The sequence below is a fragment of the Euprymna scolopes genome, chromosome 44 (assembly GCF_053919585.1).
Source record: "Euprymna scolopes isolate OS-2025 chromosome 44, ASM5391958v1, whole genome shotgun sequence".
In the NCBI taxonomy this organism is placed as follows: domain Eukaryota; kingdom Metazoa; phylum Mollusca; class Cephalopoda; order Sepiida; family Sepiolidae; genus Euprymna; species Euprymna scolopes.
This window is the reverse complement of record NC_136525.1, coordinates 25,267,565-25,293,031: the sequence shown is the minus strand read 5'-3', so window position 1 is coordinate 25,293,031 and position 25,467 is coordinate 25,267,565. Positions and strand designations below refer to the sequence as shown.

Sequence of the window (25,467 nt, the reverse complement as noted above, 5' to 3'; positions counted from 1 at the left end):
ATATGTATATATATGTATATGTATATATATGTATATATATATATATATATATATGTATATATATATATATGTATATATATATATATGTATATGTATATATATATATATGTATATGTATATATATATATATGTATATATATCTATATGTATATATATCTATATGTATATATATATGTATGTATATATATATGTATATATATCTATATGTATGTATATATATATGTATATGTATGTATATATATATGTATATGTATGTATATATATATGTATATATATCTATATGTATATGTATGTATATATATATGTATATATATCTATATGTATATGTATGTATATATATATGTATGTATATATATATGTATATATATCTATATGTATATGTATGTATATATATATGTATATATATCTATATGTATATGTATGTATATATATATGTATATATATCTATATGTATATGTATGTATATATATATGTATATATATCTATATGTATATGTATGTATATATATATGTATATATATCTATATGTATATGTATGTATATATATATGTATATATATCTATATGTATATATATATGTATGTATATATATATGTATATATATCTATATGTATATATATGTATATATATATGTATATATATCTATATGTATATATATCTATATATATATGTATATATATCTATATGTATATATATCTATATATATATCTATATATATCTATATATATAGAGAGAGATATAGATATCTTCCCCCCCTATATTCCTATCCGTGTCTAGCTGAGTTTCTTAAACTCCCCCCTACAACTGTTCAATGTTTATGAAAACTTAACTGTTGTCTTCGCTCCCCCTTTCCTCCCTTTTAATTTTTTTTTTTTTTTTTTCGTGCTACTTCTAATATCATTTGTCCAATCATAATGACCATTTCTGTAAAGTCTGAAGTTATGGATCGTTAATACGATTCGGTAACCGAAACATGTGTAACTAAGCAGATAAAATGGTAATAAAAAAAAAAATAAAACACACACACATATATATATATATATATATAAGCAATATTTAACTGGTGTTACTCTTTTGGAGATATGCAAAGTTACAATTTGGTTAAAAGATAAGTTTAAAAGAATATTGGTGATATTGAGTTAAGAGAAAAAAACTGTTAGCGGAATTGTGTTCTTAAGTTATACCGTCTGTAATCATTGAAGTTTGACGTTCACAAATAAATTCTTTGAAGGGTATTATTAGAATGGGTTACTGTTCTGAAGAGCTGGAAAAACGTTTAGGTTATTTGTAGCGTACATAATTATAAAAGTCAGGTTTTCTTAATAAATATCGTATAGGATTAACGATAACGTGTGAAAGTCTGAGTTGAAAAAATGTCCTTTTCAAATAAACTATTTTTTAATCTTGTCACGTTTGTCGTGTAACAATTTCTTTTCTTTCGTTCTTTTAATGTTTTAACCTTTTCAAACTCTGCTTCAACAACTTCAAATCTTATCTCGCGACAAGTCTTTACGTGCACATCATCTTACTAGACGTTTTTATTAAAAAATATTGTACATTTTATAGTTACAATGGTCTAAATAACCTATTTTCTCTGTCTCTCCTTAACACTACCCCAGTCTTATTAAAATACTTTTAATCTATTATATAAAGGACGGTATTCTGTATATGCATATTTATGTATGTTCGGCTAAAACTTAAACAAAAAACAAACAAACTACAAAACAAACACCCACAAAGTTGGTATATTCTTGATCGGCATTGCTCAGGATAAATAATATCTAAAATTCACAAAAACATTCATTCTTTAGGAGTCAACTGAACCAGATTTCTTCAAGGGAGGGAAATCTGGTTTCCAGCCATTTCTGATGTTATATATATATATATATATATATATATATATATATATAATCTATAAAAGTGAGAATGTGTGTAAGGATATTTCTCAACCTATATATTCAATAAATGTAGAAGCTACATACTTGAAATTTGGTATATAGGTTATTCAGACATGTGGAAAACTTTTTAATCCGAAAAGAGCTTTTAAGGGGTCAAAATTGAAAAATTGGTACGTGATAGTTGTCGAATTTTTCTGTTTGCTAACAGCTTGCTCATAATTGCGCATGCGTGAACAGTTCACATTATAGATTCGATATGTTAAGTATGAATCGGCTTGAAAACCTTCTGGTCTATTATATAAAAGAGAGGTGAAGGGTTTACACTATCACTTTTTTCACTACATTAGAAAAAATGAGAGCGGAAGGAGTTGAGGGGGATGAAGAGTTTTAATATAAAGATGTTACACTCACTTTTTAACCTCTTCTATTTGGATTTTTATGGATCCGGGTGACGCCAGGTAGCCCTGCTAGTGTTAAGAAGTGATTCTATTTACCCTATCGAATTAGAACTAACTCTGCTCTCATGGAAAGGCAAGTAAATAAGGACATTATGCTCCCCAATGATCAACCACCCATTTTAGGGAACACATACACATCGACTTTAATACTTTTATAGAGAGAGATATTGTCAAGGTCATAACTTACATCAGATCCATTGTGAGAATCACATGAAAAAATGGGATCATTCTTCTACTGCTCCAGAAAGTATCTCATTCATGATGCAATCCTCTACGTGAACAAAATTCAATTATATTATAAAATATAGTACTCTTCTTACAGCTGGGGAGGAACTCTTTTGAGTACTCTTCCCTGCCTTGAAAGGGTACAAAATTGTCTTAAGAATTTAGTCTTTTCGCCCCCCTACTTCGTCTTTTTCACAGAAAAAAACGTTGCGAGTTTTTCTCTACTCTATCGTTACTTTTATGGTAGTGCTCGACTGAGCTCCAATCTATGGTTCCTCTTTGTAAGACTTTCACAAATACTTGTCAACAACTTTCCTTGCTCTCTATCTATGCCTAAAACTAAACAAAAATTCCATGAACAGAGTTTCTTTCCTAGAACTGTTCATTGGTGGAACACTATACTCTGTGGCTGCTTCCCGACTGACTATGTAGCATGGTTATCTTCAAATCTAATATGAATAAATTCTTGTTGAGCCGTCCTCTTTAATTTAGGCTTACACAAGTTCCATTACTGATCATGTCTCATCATCTAACACTTAATCTTTATTTTAGAGTAGCTTCTGGGCATTCATAAGTAGTGATCTCCTGGAAAATAAAGAAAAAAATCTGTGTTAGTATGTATGTCTGGTTAAAAGTAAAAAAACTACAAAACAAACAGCAACTAAGTTGGCATATTCTTGATCGGTGTTGCCCTGAATGAATAATATCTAATAATTAAAAAGAAAATTATTTTTTTTTGCTCTAAACTTTGGTCAGGAGCAGGAGCGGTTTTCCAGCCATTTCATGTACTAACTAAAAGGAAGTAATTGATGTTTTTATCAAGGAGTTAATTCCCTTATGCTGACTCATTCCTTGATGATATATAAGAGAAAGCTGTGTGTGTATATCTAAAGAGAGGAATGGAATGGACAGTGGGGCAAGAGAAAAATGGAGAGACAAATAGAGCAGTAAAATGCTGAAAAAATGTTCCGGGCAACACCAGGTATATCTTCTTAGTATTATATAAAACGCTATTTCGACTTTATGTATGTGACATACAGAGGATCGTGCTTGAATGAATTAAATATGTTAGATCATCAAAGACTCGGGTTAGCTTTCAGACTAACATTTTAAGTGTGAAAAGCTGATACATAGAAGGTAATAGCATTTATCTATTAATGTCCGTCTTATACAGAAGGATGACTCCTACCTATCCTACACAATGTTAGTCAACCTATCCCCTAGTATATATTTCAGTTGCACCCTCTTAAAGTAAAATGAATATAATCCTCATATCACATGCATATAATCATCCTGTTGATCCACTTTATTGAGGGTAGCCAATGTTGCACAAGGTAAAAAGACCTGCACGGGTAGGATTTGTAGGCATTTAATAACCAAAGATAAAATAAAATTCCATCTGATCTAAAAACACCGAGTTCTCTCCTCCACCCTCAAATGAAACCCCTCTGGTCCTTTATTTTTGTAGTCAACAAGCCTGATTGGAGGCAAAATAAATCATCACGTCAAACTGACATGATGTTTTCAGTTATTTAAATTTTAACTTTATTTTTGCTCTATACCTAAGTTAAGTGTTGAGCTCTCTTGTCAAGGATAATACACTTAACTCTGATTAACCATGTTGAGTGATATATATATATATATATATATGTTTGTTTTGGTTTTAGCGATATGTTTTGAATAAATTCAATTATTTACGAAAGCGCATTTTTACCTAAATGCGAGCTGGGAATAATTTTCCCTTTAACTAATTTCGTATCCCTACATGGGGAGCGAGATATATATATATATATATATTAGCAGGGAGACCCTGGATTAAATGAGGATCAACTAATGTGCCACACTTCCAATATTTTTATTGTCATCAAAATTGGTGAAATCAACTATTTGTCTGCTCTAATCGGGAACTCACCACTGCACACTGGGAGGCAGCGATGTAGTCCACAATACATTGTACCCCACATCACACAATAGAGAACTGTTGATTTTATAGAATTATTTTTCAATAACGGTTTCAAATAAAGTTTAAATGCAAAAATCAATTATCATGGTTCAGTTGTGCTCTAAACAGAAGCATTTATTTAAAATGTGAATCTCTTTTCAAAGAACTTATTGTTACTTTTATATGCTTGGCCTTTCTGCTTGTGCGGCGATAAAACTTCTAAAATGCGCTTGTTATGTGAGGCTGTATGAACGTGTTAACTTTGGACTGTTCCTCCTTTAATCAGATTTAATCAATTATCTATTTCCGATATTTATCAGGGATATTCCAATACATAACATATCTAAGAACACTCTCAGGCATGTATAGTAAATTTGTTTGAAATTTCATAAAAATTAGCTGATGAATCTTACTTGTGGGAGGGTGGTGGTGAAATAAATATGAAATGGTGAAAATGTGTTTTGAGTTTTAATTTTGAAAGTTTTTTTTTTTAAGGTCAGTGGAAGAGAATTCCATGAGAATGCTCGATTATTAAGAATATTTTTTTAAATAATAGTGTAATATGTATTACAGGAGATCAGAATAATATTGATAGTGTCAGTTTCAAATCTGACAAATGGGAACAGCACGTGACTGTTATTTGTGGATTTTCTGCAGCCTTTGTTGTGTTCTATTGTTTTTGGAAAGGGAGAGGGGAGGAGGCGATATTGAGAGCTGAATATCAGCTGTTTTAAAGTTTCTTAAATGCTTGACAAAGTTATTTCCCTTACACTTTGTTGCTCTCTATATTTTAGAGACGTATAAATTTCTAAATAAAATATACTTATCCACATACACGCTTTTTTCAACATTATTTTAGTTCATTAAAAATAAATACATCTATTGCTATTGGAAATTGGTATCTATCTGAAGCCGAACATACTGCTTCTGATATTCTATTCTACCTTTTAATGTTCAATTCAGTTTACTGTATTATTTCAGACTAATGAAATTCTTTTGCTTAGAAGAAGATAGTGTGGTATCTGTTGTCATGGTACTAAACTCTGACATTACTTTCTCTAATTGGGGATGTGTGTAGTATCTGTTCTGTTATGATACCATCCTTCCAATGATTACCTCCTCCTTTTTGAGATGTGGGAAGTGTGGTATCTGTTCTGTTATGAGATCATTCTCCCAAGCATCATCTCCTTCTTTTGAGGGTATCGGTAGTATATATCAACAAGAAAATGTCACAATCGGCTGTTAATTCACAAGCCCCTACAATTCCAGGGCTGAAAGAAACATTGCGGCGGACAATTAAAAACCTGGATCAAGAGGTGAAACAAAATGCGAATCTGATTCTGAGCCCTAACCTCTACGGTCTATGTTGCTGGAATCGCGAATGGCTCGGTCATGGCTCTAGTAGTATCAAATCGAGGTTGGCCTCAATTTGAAATGTGATCAACCAAGTATAAGTACAGGCACACGCCACACTTGTATATAAATATGCAAATGGACATAAGTATTGATCGTAATACTCATTAAAGTGATTATTGATTAATCAATTCAATTGGAAAAAAAATAAAGTGCAGCAAGCCATGTAAAAAGATAGAAGATATTGAAACCGAATGTTTGTTTTACAAAATTTTAAACCTGGATATGTTTGGTATCATAACGTCCTCTTCTGACAAGCTGTTACAAGGAGAGAAACAGGTTGAGATCAAAGTGGCCTCCAGTGTAAACAAATTTTGAACTGTCCTCTTAAATAATTGAACCCTACTAAAGTTCTACCATCACCGGCCACCTGACACTCATAACTCTTATTCTCGAGTTATTTTTAGGCCTTGATAAACAGTGACTGCTCTAGTAAAAAAAAAAAAAATGGCAAAAATAAAGTGTAGCAAGCCATGTAACAAAAATAGATGCATTCATTTATTTTCAGTCTGGATGTTAGTCTAAGCTGATTTTGAACCTAGATATAGTAGACATCGTCACAACCTTCTCTGGTAGGATGCTCCACAGAGCAGAAATACTGATTGAGAATGCTGCCTTTCTTCTAATGAGATGAAGACAACAATGATACATCGTCTGCGAGTGACCGTAGAAACAGCAACTGTGTTGGGATGAAACATTCCTCTAAAGATAAATTTACATCGTGTTGACGATGCAGTATGTCCAATCAGGTCTTGTATCTTTTACTGCTGCTAATGCATCTTTTGTTTGTTGGTAGTGCTTAAAATAAATTTATTTACATGAGATATATTTATTCAGCATTGCTCAGGAGTCTTTTCAATATTCTTTCTGTTTCACTGTTTTTGTTAGTTTTTTAGCATGTATATTATTAAATTTTATTAGATTTCTTGATTTTTAAAGATAAATACGATTAAATAGCAGCTTCACCTCGAAGCTCATTTTTACTTAGAAAATCGCCCATAATTTATTTGGACGTATATAATATTTTTGATTTTTAAAACAGTAAGCTACCGATAAGCATGTTTCGAGGTAACTACCTCTCATCATCTTGACTGTGTTTAGGAATCAGGCTCCGGGCCATGTGTATCACAGCCCGGCACAACCGTTACACCATTAACTCCTAGATGATTTTACTTTTTATTTTTATCGTTTATAAACTTAGATTTCTTGTTGATTTTCTAAATAAAAATAAGCTTTGAGGCGGAGCCTCTATTTAACCATATTTATCATAAAAAAATCAATTAACTAAATTTTATATTAATCAATTAACTAAATTTGATATTAATCAATTAACTAAATTTGATATTAATCAATTAACTAAATTTGATATTAATCAATTAACTAAATTTGATATTAATCAATTAACTAAATTTGATATTAATCAATTAACTAAATTTGATATTAATCAATTAACTAAATTTGATATTAATCAATTAACTAAATTTGATATTAATCAATTAACTAAATTTGATATTAATCAATTAACTAAATTTGATATTAATCAATTAACTAAATTTGATATTAATCAATTAACTAAATTTGATATTAATCAATTAACTAAATTTGATATTAATCAATTAACTAAATTTGATATTAATGAATTAACTAAATTTGATATTAATCAATTAACTAAATTTGATATTAATGAATTAACTAAATTTTATATTAATGAATCAACTAAATTTTATATTAATGAATTAACTAAATTTTATATTGATGAATTAACTAAATTTTATATTGATGAATTAACTAAATTTTATATTAATGAATTAACTAAATTTTATATTAATGAATCAACTAAATTTTATATTAATGAATTAACTAAATTTTATATTGATGAATTAACTAAATTTTATATTGATGAATTAACTAAATTTTATATTGATGAATTAACTAAATTTTATATTAATGAATTAACTAAATTTTATATTGATGAATTAACTAAATTTTATATTGATGAATTAACTAAATTTTATATTGATGAATTAACTAAATTTTATATTGATGAATTAACTAAATTTTATATTAATGAATTAACTAAATTTTATATTAATGAATTAACTAAATTTGATATTAATGAATTAACTAAATTTGATATTAATGAATCAACTAAATTTTATATTAATGAATCAACTAAATTTTATATTGATGAATTAACTAAATTTTATATTGATGAATTAACTAAATTTTATATTGATGAATTAACTAAATTTTATATTGATGAATTAACTAAATTTTATATTGATGAATTAACTAAATTTTATATTGATGAATTAACTAAATTTGATATTGATGAATTAACTAAATTTGATATTAATGAATTAAATTTAATTAGATATTTCCACTTTATTATTAAATTTCAGGCAATTAAAATCGGACAGTATTTAAAAATGTACATCAAGGCAAATAAGTTTTATTGACGAAATGAAATAGCAAACTGTAACAGAAGATATATATATATATATATATATATATATATATATATATATATATGAAATAAAATGGAGGTGGAAGGACCTGGATACTCAACGTTTCACCCGATTTATGCGGGCTTCAAGGGGGATTGTCATTGACGAGAGAGTCGGAGGATTGGGGCTATATATAATGATGGGGGAGAGCAGCGTGTTTTCCTTATGTAAATTAGATGTCATATATACATATATATACATTTTATGAGAGAAAAAACTAAATTAGAGTAAACTAGTGTAGTGGATTACGTCTAAAAGATAAAATATCGTAGAGATTAAAAAAAAAAATTGTGTTTGGAAATATAGCGGTGATAGATTAAGTAAATAAAATGACACCGCTATATTTCCAAACATAATTTTTTTTTTTTAATCTCTACGATATTTTATCTTTTAGACGTAATCCACTACACTAGTTTACTCTAATTTAGATTTTCTCTCATAAAATGTGTGTGTGTGTGTGTGTGTATATATATATATATATATATATATATATATATATATATATATATATATATATGACATCTAATTTACATAAGGAAAACACGTTGCTCTCCCCCATCATTATATATAGCCCCAATCCTCCGACTCTCTCGTTAATGACCATCCCTCTTGAAGAAGCCTGCATAAATCGGGCGAAACGTTGAGTATCCAGGTCCTTCCACCTCCATTTTATTTCATATCGTCGGATTTAATCCAGCTCAACAATCATATATATATATAATCGTCTCAATGATTGTCCAAGGCGATTTTGAACCTGATTATATCGAGCATCATTATGACCTTCTCTGGCAAACATACTAATTTGGAGCCGTGAACTCTTTGGTAATTAGCAAATTTTGTTAAAAACTAAAATAATAAATACCTTTTGTGGCATCATAATTGTTAATTAAATCTTAATTGTTAATTAAATCTTAATTGTTAATTAAATCTTAATTGTTGTTAATTAAATCTTTGTATTGATAAAAAAAATATTAGAATGTTTATAAATATTTATAATCTGCACATTTTGATAAAGCGTGACACATTAGTGTTTATAGTTTATACTCGGCTTTGATATACATGTGAACTATCCAGGCCGTGTGTACCGAGAAATATTTTGACCAGAATAGAAGCACTTGATATGTTGAAAACAAATAATTATTGGATGTACTAAAATGACATTTGATTGAAAATAATGAACTTGACACCTGCATAGGAAAAAACAAGCATGATCAATTGTCAAAAAGATAAATTAAATGTTGGATGTTTGAAAGGCCATTTTCAGCAAAAAGTATACACAGATGTAATCAAGTCAAACCAAAGTCAGATTAATTCATGGGAACGACCATCACGAATAAACATCGTTGGGGGTGTAGCTGTAATATTATATTTTTGGGTACCAAATCGATATATGTTGTATTGCCGGAGGTCTATATATAAACGAGTGTATATTCTTTATATATACGAGTCTAAATGCATGTATCGTTTGGTGGTATAAAATGTTCTTCTAATGAATGTCTGTATACAGAGTATATATACGTTTGTATATACGTGTCGCAGTCATCTATATGACATGTATATATACCCGTGTTCTATGACTGTCTAGCATTGTGATCGTCTAATTTAGAGTTGTTTTTAAAATTTTTTTTTTTTTACATGGAAGTCACCACTTATCAAGGTCCGGAAGCCACTCGGGGATAAGGGTTATTGCATGTACAGTAATTAATGGGATAGTATCGTAGTAATCGTTAGTATTAGAGATTTGATAAAGTGTTTTACTTAAGGGGGCGGTTCATCAGGAATTTGTTTATGTTGAACTTGAAAACATCGAAGTTGAAGTCAGGTGAGAAACAGGCAGACGGAAGAGAGTTCCACTGGCGTGCACGTCTAAGAAAGAAGCTTCGTTTATTGGATCTACATTTTGATTTAAGCACAGATAAAGAATGGGGAAATTGTGTGTGTGTATGCACATTTAAATACAGTTTATGACGGGACAAAAATATACATATCTTTACAACACAAAGGACGAATAACACTTATTTGGGGTTTCAACACCTGGTCAAGCGGGAACATATTTGGTCCATCTTTGATGGAAAGCTGTAATGAAATTTTCCCAAGAAAATGACATTGAGTTTTATTTTCCGGAACTTTTTTATTCCAGAATGTTTTTCCCTCTTTGGAAAGTTGAAGCCATCGTAATCTGAAGACCGTTTATGTTCCTCTCTTGATTCTGACTACCGTTCTCTCTCTCTCTACAAACTCCGACTCCTGTCTGTTTGTATATCTTCAAACGAATCCTTGCTATGACGTAATTTAACTCATATCTTTTAATATGTGACTTTTTGAACCACGTTTTACTAAGCAAATGTATTGTTTATGCATTTTACATAGTTCAGTTGTTTATTGGGTGCTAATGCACTTACTGATCCGTGTTTTTTTTTTTTTTTTTTTTTTTTTTACACAGGCATCACCACATTATCAAGGCCAAAAGTTTTTTTTTTATTCAATTGTAAGGTTAAAGTACAGAATAGGTACAAAACACCCTCCCCATGTTAAGAATGGCTTTTTAAATAATAGCGTTATTTCAGCACGGATCAATAAGTGCATGAGTACCGTTTATTGTTTCTAAAAACTCCGTTGAATTCCAAAACTTATAAACATTATTTGTCCTTGTAACCTAATCTAATTTTCATACCGATAATCATGATAATGTTCTTTAAATAAAAATCTAAGTTTTAATAATAGACGATCTTATAATTGACTATTAGCAAGACTTTTCCGTGTGTTTTCCTGGAGGTCAATGCATAACAGCAGTAACAATGCTGCATGAAGTGTTTGTGTTGATCACAAATAATCGTATAACTACCTGAAATGAATATCAGAGTTAGTTGATAATTTTGCCCCCCTCCCGCTCCACCCGAGAAGAGTTACCCCGTTGAATTCCAGTGCATGCATCTTTCTCATAGCAACTGACCATCATCATCACCATCACCAACAAGATACATTGTCATATTTTCATGTATCAGTGTGTCGCCATTCTTTTAAGCATAGCAAAATACAACATAGAAGCGTAAAAATTTCCAACCGATTTGTGTATGTTTGACTTCATAACAGGTGACAACACATATGCAGGATTTTCACAGGAAGCAGACACTTTTTTTTTTTTTTTTTTATAAGCAGAATTGTTACAAGAACAAGTGGAGCAGGCATGGTCCCCCATGAGTGCACAATGAATGAGGCATAAAAAAATGACTAAGTTCAACATCCCTCCTCCATTTAGCCCTAAAAGTCCCCAGATGAAAATGAACAAACGGTAGTTTTAGGCCTTAACATATGTAAATTTGAGTTATGCACCATGCAAAAAAAGAAATGACTAAGTCCATCATCCCCCCCTCGCCCAATTTACCCCCAAAAGTTCCCAAGGCCTTAACATATTAAAATTTTGAGTTCAGCACTGCTAAATAGACATACACAGAAAATTTTGGACAAATATGGTAAAATAGTCCCAAAAATGGAATGTTTTTATTGTGGTACACTCAAGAGTTATCGCAACATATACGCAAACAAAATTATATAGAAATCAGTTAGTCACAACTTTTCAGAAAGTTTTATAAAAATCTAAGGCATCAATTTTTTTAATAAGCACAAAAGTGTCAATTTTAGCCATTTTAACCAAAAACGCACCCGGGCAGGGAGAGGGGGGGCTGGAGTTTTTCCGGAAAATCTGTTCTGTTATTTTTTTATTCATATCATGTTTAATGTTTGTACAAAATTTCAAAAATTGTCGGAGGATCAATTAAACAATTTATTAGAGATGATTAATAACAATTTGTTTGGTCATAAGCAGAAGTTGACATAAAAATGGTCACACAATTGCATTCGATTTAACTTAACGTTCATATATTAACACCGAATTAATAATGATGCATACAAACAAAAGTTTGGTCCTAAAATGTCGTCCAGTGGTTATAGGAGATAAGAGGAGAAAAACTGTCTTCCTCTGAATATTACTAAGCTAAACTAAAATGCCGAAGAAGATTGACGATGTTGTTAAAATTGATTTAAAATACATTTTAAGAACCTGGTCCGATGTTTCCCATAAATTACTGGCAAAACAGAATATTTATTTTTATGAGAAAAGTCATTCAAATTTACATATGACCGCGTTAGCTGGTATTACTTTGTTTATTGTCGGAATACCTGTTTCAAGACGGGTAAAATGAATTCCATGAATAAAACCATTTCGTACAATTTTCACATAATTTTAAAAAGCAATTTTACATGAAATATCAAATTCAGGAGCAGTTCTAAACTGAATGTAAATTCAGGAGCAGTTCTAAACTGAATGTAAATTCAGGAGCAGTTCTAAACTGAATGTAAATTCAGGAGCAGTTCTAAACCGAATGTAAATTCAGGAGCAGTTCTAAACCGAATGTAAATTCAGGAGCAGTTCTAAACCGAATGTAAATTCAGGAGCAGTTCTAAACCGAATGTAAATTCAGGAGCAGTTCTAAACCGAATGTAAATTCAGGAGCAGTTCTAAACCGAATGTAAATTCAGGAGCAGTTCTAAACCGAATGTAAATTCAGGAGCAGTTCTAAACCGAATGTAAATTCAGGAGCAGTTCTAAACCGAATGTAAATTCAGGAGCAGTTCTAAACCGAATGTAAATTCAGGAGCAGTTCTAAACCGAATGTAAATTCAGGAGCAGTTCTAAACCGAATGTAAATTCAGGAGCAGTTCTAAACCGAATGTAAATTCAGGAGCAGTTCTAAACCGAATGTAAATTCAGGAGCAGTTCTAAACCGAATGTAAATTCAGGAGCAGTTCTAAACCGAATGTAAATTCAGGAGCAGTTCTAAACCGAATGTAAATTCAGGAGCAGTTCTAAACCGAATGTAAATTCAGGAGCAGTTCTAAACCGAATGTAAATTCAGGAGCAGTTCTAAACCGAATGTAAATTCAGGAGCAGTTCTAAACCGAATGTAAATTCTGATCATAGAAAGGTGACATACAGCAACTAACAATCCCAAATAGTCACCCATTTGGTATTGGTCAGATTCCATATTGCTTTACTTTGATGATCTAACAAGAATAAGGGTCACCACAATTATACCATATGTATAATCATGTTCCCTTACAAAGATTGAAATCAAGATATAATCGTACTAAACTTTATGTTTAGAATCCTTATTTGAATTTTGATTAAAATCCATTACATGATCCAGAAACTGTAAAATTTAAGAGGTCTTAAGAAAATGAAATTCAGTGAATTAATAATAAGTGTTCAAAGATTAGGGATCAAATTTTATGTAAATCTAAAATATTTTTATTTTCAACAAGATTATGCTCCTATTATGCTCCCATCCTTATATTAAAATATTTAAAAGAAACTGAAATTTGAGGAGTATTCATTAATGGATATCTAATACCTTTTAAATTTTCACCAAAAAATTGAAGATATCTGAAATCTCACAAAGGGCTACCACCAACTGCTTTTTATCCCCTTTATATAAGACTAAAACTAAATATAGCCGACATTATCTACCCTTATGCCTAACAGTTGTGTCCCCATATTTATGATGAGCAGTTAATCAGTTTAGGAGTAAATCATATGCATAGGAATATATAAGCATACATACATATCCAATTTTATATAAACAGATAGCTTCAGATGTATTCTCATTTATTAAACTAAATATAGCCAACATTACTCAGCCTTGCGCCTAAAAGAGTGTTCCAAAATTTATAGGTGTCGGTTAAGTATTTTAGGAGTGAATCCTTTGCTTAGGAGTATATAAACATGTACACCCATCTGACTTTATATAAATAGAAAGAATAGTTGAGACTTCCGTAGCTAAAAATGTCTGATTTTTCGTAGATAAATTCTTGAAGGGTTTTGGAGAAAAAAAAATGGCGTCTTCTGGGTAAACTTTTGATTTAGTTCCTGCGGAGGGCCGTAGGGACCTTCACCTGAAGTGACATCATAAATTTGAAGAACCTATAAAAGACGACATGAGATAACATTAAGAATTCTTTATTTGCTCAAATAGAATTTTTTGTGCAAAACATAAAATTTCAAAGTTCAACTAATGGCAAGTCTTTTACAATAATGTTGCCTTGACCAAAGACACTTTAAGTGAACACCTACTAAATTATGTGACACGAAGTTTAACCTCCTATGCCATCTTGTTAATGGAATAGTCCGAGATCAAGTTTTTCGCCTTATTTTCTCTTTATCATAATGACACCCGGAAGGTTTGTAATATCTAGACTTTTTTCACGATGACCTCAATAAAACGAGCATTACGAACTTTTTTACTTTTATTATTTTTAACTTTGTATCTTTTTTTATCTTTGTCTTTTTATCTTTGTCTTTTTATCTTTGTCTTTTTATCTTTGTCTTTTTATCTTTGTCTTTTTATCTTTGTCTTTTTATCTTTGTCTTTTTATCTTTGTCTTTTTATCTTTGTCTTTTTATCTTTGTCTTTTTATCTTTGTCTTTTTATCTTTGTCTTTTTATCTTTGTCTTTTTATCTTTGTCTTTTTATCTTTGTCTTTTTATCTTTGTCTTTTTATCTTTGTCTTTTTATCTTTGTCTTTTTATCTTTGTCTTTTTATCTTTGTCTTTTTATCTTTGTCTTTTTATCTTTGTCTTTTTATCTTTGTCTTTTTATCTTTGTCTTTTTATCTTTGTCTTTTTATCTTTGTCTTTTTATCTTTGTCTTTTTATCTTTGTCTTTTTATCTTTGTCTTTTTTTAACTCTACTAATACTTTTTTTTCGTTTATTTTTCTCATTTTCTTTTTCCTCATTTTTTTTCCTTTGTTTATTTTGTCTTTTTCTTTTTATTTACTTTGTTTATTTATTTCTTTTCTTTATTTTTTCTCATTTTCTTTTTCTTTGTTTATTTTTCTCATTTTCTTTTTCTTTGTTTATTTTTTCTCATTTTCTTTGTCTTTATTTTTTCTCATTTTCTTTGTCTTTATTTTTTCTCATTTTCTTTGTCTTTATTTTTTCTCATTTTCTTTGTCTTTATTTTTTCTCATTTTCTTTTTCTTTGTTTATTTTTCTCATTTTCTTTTTCTTTGTTTATTTTTTCTCATTTTCTTTGTTTATTTTTTCTCATTTTCTTTGTCTTTATTTTTTCTCATTTTCTTTGTCTTTATTTTTTCTCATTTTCTTTGTCTTTATTTTTTCTCATTTTCTTTGTCTTTATTTTTTCTCATTTTCTTTGTCTTTATTTTTTCTCATTTTCTTTGTCTTTATTTTTTCTCATTTTCTTTGTCTTTATTTTTTCTCATTTTCTTTGTCTTTGTTTATTTTTTCTCATTTTCTTTGTTTATTTTTTCTCATTTTCTTTGTCTTTATTTTTTCTCATTTTCTTTGTCTTTATTTTTTCTCATTTTCTTTGTTTATTTTTTCTCATTTTCTTTGTCTTTGTTTATTTTTTCTCATTTTCTTTGTCTTTGTTTATTTTTTCTCATTTTCTTTGTCTTTGTTTATTTTTTCTCATTTTCTTTGTCTTTATTTTTTCTCATTTTCTTTGTCTTTATTTTTTCTCATTTTCTTTGTCTTTATTTTTTCTCATTTTCTTTGTCTTTATTTTTTCTCATTTTCTTTGTCTTTATTTTTTCTCATTTTCTTTGTCTTTATTTTTTCTCATTTTCTTTGTCTTTATTTTTTCTCATTTTCTTTGTCTTTATTTTTTCTCATTTTCTTTGTCTTTATTTTTTCTCATTTTCTTTGTCTTTATTTTTTCTCATTTTCTTTGTCTTTATTTTTTCTCATTTTCTTTGTTTATTTTTTCTCATTTTCTTTGTTTATTTTTTCTCATTTTCTTTGTCTTTGTTTATTTTTTCTCATTTTCTTTGTCTTTGTTTATTTTTTCTCATTTTCTTTGTCTTTGTTTATTTTTTCTCATTTTCTTTGTCTTTGTTTATTTTTCTCATTTTCTTTGTCTTTGTTTATTTTTTTCTCATTTTCTTTGTCTTTATTTTTTCTCATTGTCTTTGTCTTTATTTTTTCTCATTGTCTTTGTCTTTATTTTTTCTCATTTTCTTTGTCTTTATTTTTTCTCATTTTCTTTGTCTTTATTTTTTCTCATTTTCTTTGTCTTTATTTTTTCTCATTTTCTTTGTCTTTGTCTTTATTTTTTCTCATTTTCTTTGTCTTTGTTTATTTTTTCTCATTTTCTTTGTCTTTGTTTATTTTTTCTCATTTTCTTTGTCTTCGTTTATTTTTTCTCATTTTCTTTGTCTTCGTTTATTTTTTCTCATTTTCTTTGTCTTCGTTTATTTTTTCTCATTTTCTTTGTCTTCGTTTATTTTTTTCTCATTTTCTTTGTCTTTATTTTTTCTCATTTTCTTTGTCTTTATTTTTTCTCATTTTCTTTGTCTTTATTTTTTCTCATTTTCTTTGTCTTTATTTTTTCTCATTTTCTTTGTCTTTATTTTTTCTCATTTTCTTTGTCTTTATTTTTTCTCATTTTCTTTGTCTTTATTTTTTCTCATTTTCTTTGTCTTTATTTTTTCTCATTTTCTTTGTCTTTGTTTATTTTTTCTCATTTTCTTTGTTTATTTTTTCTCATTTTCTTTGTCTTTATTTTTTCTCATTTTCTTTGTTTATTTTTTCTCATTTTCTTTGTCTTTGTTTATTTTTTCTCATTTTCTTTGTCTTTGTTTATTTTTACTCATTTTCTTTGTCTTTGTTTATTTTTCTCATTTTCTTTGTCTTTGTTTATTTTTTTCTCATTTTCTTTGTCTTTGTTTATTTTTTCTCATTTTCTTTGTCTTTATTTTTTCTCATTTTCTTTGTCTTTATTTTTTCTCATTGTCTTTGTCTTTATTTATTTTTTCTCATTTTCTTTGTCTTTATTTTTTCTCATTTTCTTTGTCTTTATTTATTTTTTCTCATTTTCTTTGTCTTTGTTTATTTTTTCTCATTTTCTTTGTCTTTGTTTATTTTTTCTCATTTTCTTTGTCTTCGTTTATTTTTTCTCATTTTCTTTGTCTTCGTTTATTTTTTCTCATTTTCTTTGTCTTCGTTTATTTTTTTCTCATTTTCTTTGTCTTTGTTTATTTTTTCTCATTTTCTTTGTCTTTATTTTTTCTCATTTTCTTTGTCTTTATTTTTTCTCATTTTCTTTGTCTTTATTTTTTCTCATTTTCTTTGTCTTTATTTTTTCTCATTTTCTTTGTCTTTATTTTTTCTCATTTTCTTTGTCTTTGTTTATTTTTTCTCATTTTCTTTGTCTTTGTTTATTTTTTCTCATTTTCTTTGTCTTTGTTTATTTTTTCTCATTTTCTTTGTCTTTGTTTATTTTTTCTCATTTTCTTTGTCTTTGTTTATTTTTTCTCATTTTCTTTGTCTTCGTTTATTTTTTCTCATTTTCTTTGTCTTCGTTTATTTTTTCTCATTTTCTTTGTCTTCGTTTATTTTTTCTCATTTTCTTTGTCTTTTAACTATTCATTCACTGGCTCATCTGGCATAATATAGTATTCACTTATGGGCTAGGGATCAGGGTTCGATCCTCGATCGAGTCATAGATGATACTTGATGCCTTCTTTCTAAACACTCAACATTGTAAGGTGGGAGTCAAGTATAAGTGGAGTAATCCTGGGAAAAGATATGGCGTCTTTTCCTACATTTTTCTGCTCTTTTTCTTTCATGTTTTTTAGAGTATGGTGTCATCCTTATTTACCATTATTCCTGTTGTAATTCTGCTTGAAATATGTCTTCATTGTCAATATCAGTGAACCGGTGTAGATTAGTGATAAATGAAAACACGTGAACAGAAATTTGACAGGGTGAGTTTTCTCAAATCTAAAGCTCATGATATTAATTTTGGGTTGATATATAATAATTTGCAACACCCCTCACCTACATCTGCAAACGCCTACTGGGTGAATGCGCTGTCGATGTAACCACTCCTCCAAGGCGTTTATTTGAGACTGGATATTTTCTTCTGCTACTAATCTTTGCAGATAGTTTCAATCAACAATTATTTTATTTCTAACAATCCACCGTGTTTGTTTTTCTCGATCAGGTGGTTTGATTTCAATCAATGATAATTATTTTTTTGACAATCATGTTATTTTCTTCCAACCAGGTGTGTGTCTATCAAGTGCATATACTCACAATGAAGTTTTAGATTTTTTTTTTTTCACTCCAAACAAGGTGTATTGCCACTTGGACATAAAGGGGCTACTATTTGGGACCATGTCTTATAAAAGACTGTGTGCAGTTCAACAGCAAATATCTATTCACATTACATTTAAACTTCTGCAGGTTAGCCCAGTCAAAGGGGCAGGAAACGTGGCTAGAATTCCAAATTCTAGCAGTCTGGGTGAAGAAACTATTAGAGTAGAAGGCTTTCCAGTATTTAAGAATCTCAACATCGAAGAGATGGGATTTTGCTGTTGGTCCAGTAAGTCGGAAGTATGTACGCTGAGGGGGAACAAGTGCTATGAGTTCATCAGAGCATATTCCTTTAAAATACTTGTAAAACAAGCGTAGGGATGCAACATTGTGGCGATGGGACAGTGGTTAGAACTTGGCTGATGTGGAGCATATTAGATTTCAGACTCATTATTGAACTCCATCTAAGAGTGAGAGATTAGTGGTAGATGCACCAGCCCAAATGGGGCAACAATACTTCATGCATGGTAAAACTGACTTTATGAGTAATTTTCCAGCATAGTAGAGAGTGCCTATCTTTTTTGCAGCAGCCTTAGCAATGTCCTCAATATATTTTTTCCAATTCATGTTGCCTGTGAATATTAAGCCAGATAATCTTTTAAGTACACCCAACCTGGATATTGAATAATCCCAGGTCCACTCTAACTCAGAGTTGTAGTACCTGTCAAAGTTCGATCCATATAAATATGTAAATAAATATAAACTATCGTATATAGACCATTTGCTTAGAGAATATACACCTACAAAAGCAAATTGATCTACGAACCAATTGTATAAAGAACATATCTACGATTTCGGTATAAAATGACCCAATGGTGATGTGAAATGGCACAACCGACTGATGACACCGAAGAGGATGTTTTTTTTTTGTTTTTTTGTTTACTAATGAGTCACCATTTATCAAGGTTGAAAAGACATTTAAGGATAAAGGTTAGCTACAACAATTGCCAATAATTTCCCATACCTTCTATTAGTGTCTAAAACTAGACGAAAATTCCATGAGTAAAGTTTCTTTTCATCTGTGAAACAATACTGCAGGGCTGCTTTCCAACTGACTATAGTCGTTTTCAAATCTAACGTAAACAATTCTTTTTTTTAGCCATCTCCTTATCCTACCTAAGTTTTGGCATTACTGATCAAGGTATTGTCGCACAGTTTACTCAACACACATTAATCTTTATTCTCAGTGGCCTTGATAAGTGGCATTCCGCTAGTAAAAAAAATAGATCGACAGTTGAGTGATGAATACTGTTAGATGAAAACATCTCGAGACTAAATATGGAAATCATTTTTATTTTGAAAGAAAATAACTTGCTCTTGTTTCGCTTGCCTCCAAAATATTTTAAGAAGAGTTATATCCCTTAGTTTTTCATTGAACAGATTTCAGTGGACTTGCTTCGATTAATGATCTCATTTTAAAAATATTTTTTCTCTGTCAGTTTTAACTATTAATAAAAATTATTGCTGATCTGTTCCTAATTTTTAATTTTCATATATTCGTGTGACAAAATCAAATCAAAATAAAACAGACCAAGAAATCAGCAACTATTTACCCTTGTCAGAAACATCACTCGTGGAATGTGAGGATTAAGACACAATAGGAGACAATCGAGCTGAAAGTATACTAAAGGTCAACTTTCTACTCCCCCATTGTAAACTTTCTACTTTTGCATTTTCTCAATAGTGCATGACTCCTCTGATCATCTGCCCAATGACGTCAGTCTGACGACCACACACACGCATATTGAATGGCTAATTTTTGACCGATGTACAAGGTATACTCTGGGAAGAAAATTTTTTTTTTTTCTTAGCAAATCTTTTGTGAAGATTAGTGGTATTAGATCCATGTCTTTATTTTATTTTCTCTGCAAACCTACTATCAGATCATGTAAGGGGTAATGGAGTATTGTTGTCATATTTGGCCTGATGAATCTTTGTCTCATGTGAGGATGCTTGATAAAGTGCAGAAACGTACCTGTAATTTGATTGAGCAGCATCTTCTAAGAACTGCAAAGTTGTGGAACTCTCTTCCTGCTCACTGTCTTCCTACCTACAGCCTTGGTCTTTTCAAAACTGAGGTCAATAGGAATTTTCTGTCTTTGCGATAATCATCTTTCATTCTTGTTAGCTATTTACATTAAGTGGCGTCATGCCTTGTCTCAAGCAATTTCCATTTAAAAAAATCTCATGTTTTTCCTCTCTGTCCTAATGTATGTTCAGTAAAATGTTTTTGAATATCATGTTTTCCTCTAACCACAAGATTCCATCTGTCTCTGTTACTTGGATATTCATGTTCCTACCAGTGATCATCGTTGCATGTCTGTAGTTATAAAAGTCTTAAACATTGTTTCGTTTGGCGAAGAGCAACCCTAGTGATCTTGTTTGGTCACCAAAAATTCAGCAAGATAAACAATCTTAACTATTATTACTAGTATTATCATTATTACTACTACTATTATTAGTACTCACTAGAAGTTCTCACATAGACCATTATTAGAGATTACTCACAGACAATAAAATGGTGTTCCCTGGAGTCTGGATGACAAGTCTCTCTAGATTTCAATGACAAATTTATTTGCAAAGATTATCATAACAGCTGCTTGCCATTGACTTCTTGCTTGCAATGACCATTAGTCTTCACTGTAATTTGGTGGCAACAAGCCTCTCCAAGGCCTCAGTTTTCCCTCTTTAGTCTGTCCATTCTCCTTGACCTTTCATGACTATTTTGTGTGGTACTAACTGGGGCTGATGTCATTTTTTTGTAGGGATGGGTATTATTACTATTAATATTATTACAAAGATTGTTTCAAACGTAAAGTCCCCTATTTTTTAACTCAAAAAGTTGAAGAGCTATGAAGACGGAAATGGTACCATATAAACAAGCGACCTTTTGTGCCCCAGAATTTATTTTTCTCCATAATCATCACCATTCTCAATGCACTTTTGTCAGGAATTTTATGATGCATCTCTGCTTCTGACCCACATCCATGACAGGGGTTAATTAGTCTCACACTGTTAATATCTGCAACAGAGAGATGAAATTTTCAAGTCATAAATGCATAAGTTCAATCATCATAACAATGCAATTTGCAGTTCCCTCTGATACATTCGGGCAGAGTAAAAAATAGGAGACATTACTTTTGGCATGCCCTTCGTACTATTAGTATTATCATTACTATTAGTATTATCATTACTATTAGTATTATCATTATCTCTATGCACATTCATATATATACATCGTTTTCTATCCAAAAAAAAACATCCCTTGTGTGAATGTTTGATTTAACTTCTGCAAAGGGCCGATGGGAACTGCCTAAAGTAAGATGATGAATTTGAAGAACTCGTGTTATATTTCTCTCTCTCTATCTATATATATATATATATATATATAAACTTTTCCAGATAAGTAGAAGAGTAACTTATCTTGCCTTTGATAAAATTTGTCATATTTTAAAAATTTTGACCACTTTTTCGTACCTCTGGATGGTAATACAAACGCACATATTCTATTAAGAGGCGATCAAAACTGGAGCTAGTTTGAATCATATTTTTTGGCGCCAAGCTTTGTTGATGCATATTGATTTCAAGGTTGTACTGTTGCATTTTAACTCCTACACAGTTACAAGTCGAGGAATGAGCAAAGACAAACTTCAACTCGATCTAACGCAAGATACTGCATATCTCTCTCTCTCTCTCTCTCTCTCTCTATATATATATATATATATATATATATATATATATATACACGCAAAATAGATCCCATATGCAATTTCTACAAGTGCTTATTTGGTTTTCTTTTAACGATTGTATTTACCATTGATATTAAAGATTAGATGACTAGTGACCCATTAAGTCATTCTGCATTAGTGTATACATTACATAATTAGAAATGAATACTATATATATATATATATATATATATATATATATATATTCTTTTTTTTATTTACATAAGCATTTTATTCTTCTCTTTTCACTATTGCTACTACTACTTTATTCTTTATTTACGTCTTTTATTTATTTCCATCATCCTTTTATTCCCCTATTATGCTACTGAATCTACTACTACTACTTTAGACTTCTTTATTTATGTCGTTTATGCATTTGCATCATCCTCTTATTCTCCTTATTCAACTGCACCTACTACTTTAGTCTTGTTTTTACTATCATTCCTTTACACGAAAATTTTTTGATTTGATTTTAGCCATTAGGAGGGTGAATCTGTAAATTCACCCTTGTCTGTTTGTTTGTCCGTTCGTTTGTCTACAATTTTCTCAATAACTAAGCCTTGGAATATTTTTAAATTTTGCACAAACATTAAACATGACATAAGTAAAAAAAAAAGTAACAGAACGGATTTTCCAGAAAAACTCCGGTGGTCCCCCCCAGGGGTGCCTTTTGGGTTAAAATGGCTAAAATTGACACTTTTATGCTTATTAAAAAAAAATTGATGCCTTGGATTTTTATAAAACTTTCTGAAACCCGATTTCTATATAATTTTGTTTGTCTATATTTCACAATAACTATTGGGTGTGCCCCAGGGGCTCTTTTAGGGCAAATAAAAACTCCATTTTTGGAACTATTTTACCATATTTGTCCAAAATTTTCTGTGTATATTTATTTAGCAGTTTTGCATGGTGCTGAACTCAAATTTAAATATGTTAAGGCCTTGGGGATTTTTGGGGCTAAAGAGGGGGGTGTAAATGATGGGCTTAGTCATTTCTTTTTTTGCATGGCGCAGAACTCAAATTTAAGTATGTTAAAGCTTAAAACTGCACCGTTTGTTCATTTTCACCAAGATTTGACATCCCTGAGGACTTTTGGGGCTAAATGAGGGGGCAGATGCTGAACTTAGTCATTTTATTTATGCCTCGTTCACTGTGCACTCATAGGGGACCGTGCATGCTTCGCTTGTTTTATATAATATCAGTTTATTTTATTTTGCTAACAATATTTCACTTGACTAATTTAAATAAATTTTTAGAACATGTCCATGAATCTCTCGTTTCGTTTTGTCACTTCATATAAATTGGCAGTAATCTCCCAGAGAGTTTGTGTGAGGCCCTAAGGTTATAAATGTCTAGGGTTTGAAGGGCTAGAAGAAGGTGGATCGGAGACTGATCATATCCGATCGGGCCAGTGTGGTGAAGAGAGTATGATGTTGAAAGATCCAAAACTCTCTGGTGATCCACGCAGACATCACTGATACCACACTCCAATGCCCCAATATGATGCGTAAGTTTGAACGTCTATTCCTCTTCTTCCACTACTTCTTGTCTCAGTTGCTCTTTCTCTTGCCATCTGAAACATTCAATGTGCAACCAAGTCAGGTTATCAGCATTTCAGTTTGTATATAAATAAAGCCATTGCTACTCTTTCTCTACTCTATCGTTACTTTCATGGCAGATGCTTGAATTAGCTTCATTCTATGGTCCACCCTCTCATAAAACATTCACAATAAAAACTCGTCTAACTACAACCACTGTCAATAAAATTCCTTTCTTACTTTGTGAACTTAGAACTAAACAGAACTTTCGTGAGCAATGAGCAAAGTTTTTTTTCCTACAACTACCTGTCTGTTGAACACTACCATGGGGTTGCTTTCTGGTTTAGTATAACATTGCTGTTTTCAAGTCCAATGTAAATAAATTTTTGCTGAACTGTTCTCTTAAACAATAAATTTCTATACCAGTTACAAATCCTTTCAATGCCTCATCACCTACCTATCCAACCTAATAAGACTTATCCTCGAGTGGCTTTGGATCTTGATAATTGGTGAATAATTTGTAAAAACAAAAAACAATGAGTGAAACAAGGATGAAAATAAAGACTCTCCGGGCAACGCCGTGAAGGTATAGTTTGTCAATTAGAATATAATGAGAAAAGATGTTTTTATCTAAATGAACAGTTGATAAGAATATTCAGGTCACTCTCCAGTTAATTTCTCAGGTTACGTTAGGCATGAGAGTTCATAAATCAAAAACTTAATATCCTTTGGTACATAGAAAACATCAGCTTACATAATACATAGTACTTCTGCAGTTTATTAGCTATGCTGAAGTCGACATCGTCTGGCAGTTTTTGCCAACAACCAGAAAATGCTGAATGAAAACTTGGTATCAAAATTCGACAACATTGTTTTGTCAACAGGGTTTGATCTTTATCATTACCTCAAGTTTGTCACTCATCTCTGAGAACGATTGTTTGCAAATTAAGGTCATCCTGTCATATACCAAATGTGGCTCTTGTCAAAATTCGCACTAGCTAACTTAATTTCTAGGGCCCTTAATATGTAAATTAAATTCATTTGGAAATAAGATTTTAGAATGCTCAAAGCATGCATAACCCGAAAAGGCAACTAAATAGATACACGATCGCTGCAATGTTTCGTTTATTTATCTAATATAAAAGAAACGCATCAAACAATTCATATTTAATCGCTGTTTCTCTCACCTCTTTATTTTTCTTAAAATCTTTACCTATATTAAAAATCAACCTTGTGACAAAAAAAAAAAAACTACTTTAGTTTATTATTCACTCGCGGGGGTACCCGGCATTGCCCGGATGTTTGGAGGTGTGTGTGCTGTAAAATAAAAAAAGAAACGGAGGGGGGAGGGTAAAAGTTGGTAGGATCAAACCCGAAGCCCTGAGGCAAAGTTTGAAAATAAAATCGGCCAGCCAGAATGAATTAGTGAAAGATGTTTGAATTTATTTAAGAACCAAATTGACAGGTGCGTGCACGGAAGTCGTCGAGCGTTACAACAATAACAACAACGACGGAAGCTATTCAGCAAATGAGGCCAATGACCCGGTTTGTTTGTTATAAGCGAAGTAAAAAAAACAAAAAA

The 25,467-nt window shown here is 30.5% G+C and overlaps 1 protein-coding gene across 2 annotated transcripts in view; it reads left to right on the top strand.

Moving 5' to 3' along the window:
- The window catches only part of LOC145268743 (calcium uniporter protein, mitochondrial-like), a 481,469-nt gene that overhangs the window by 424,884 nt on the left and 31,118 nt on the right, over positions 1 to 25,467 (top strand). The gene's annotated exons all lie outside the window — the stretch shown is intronic.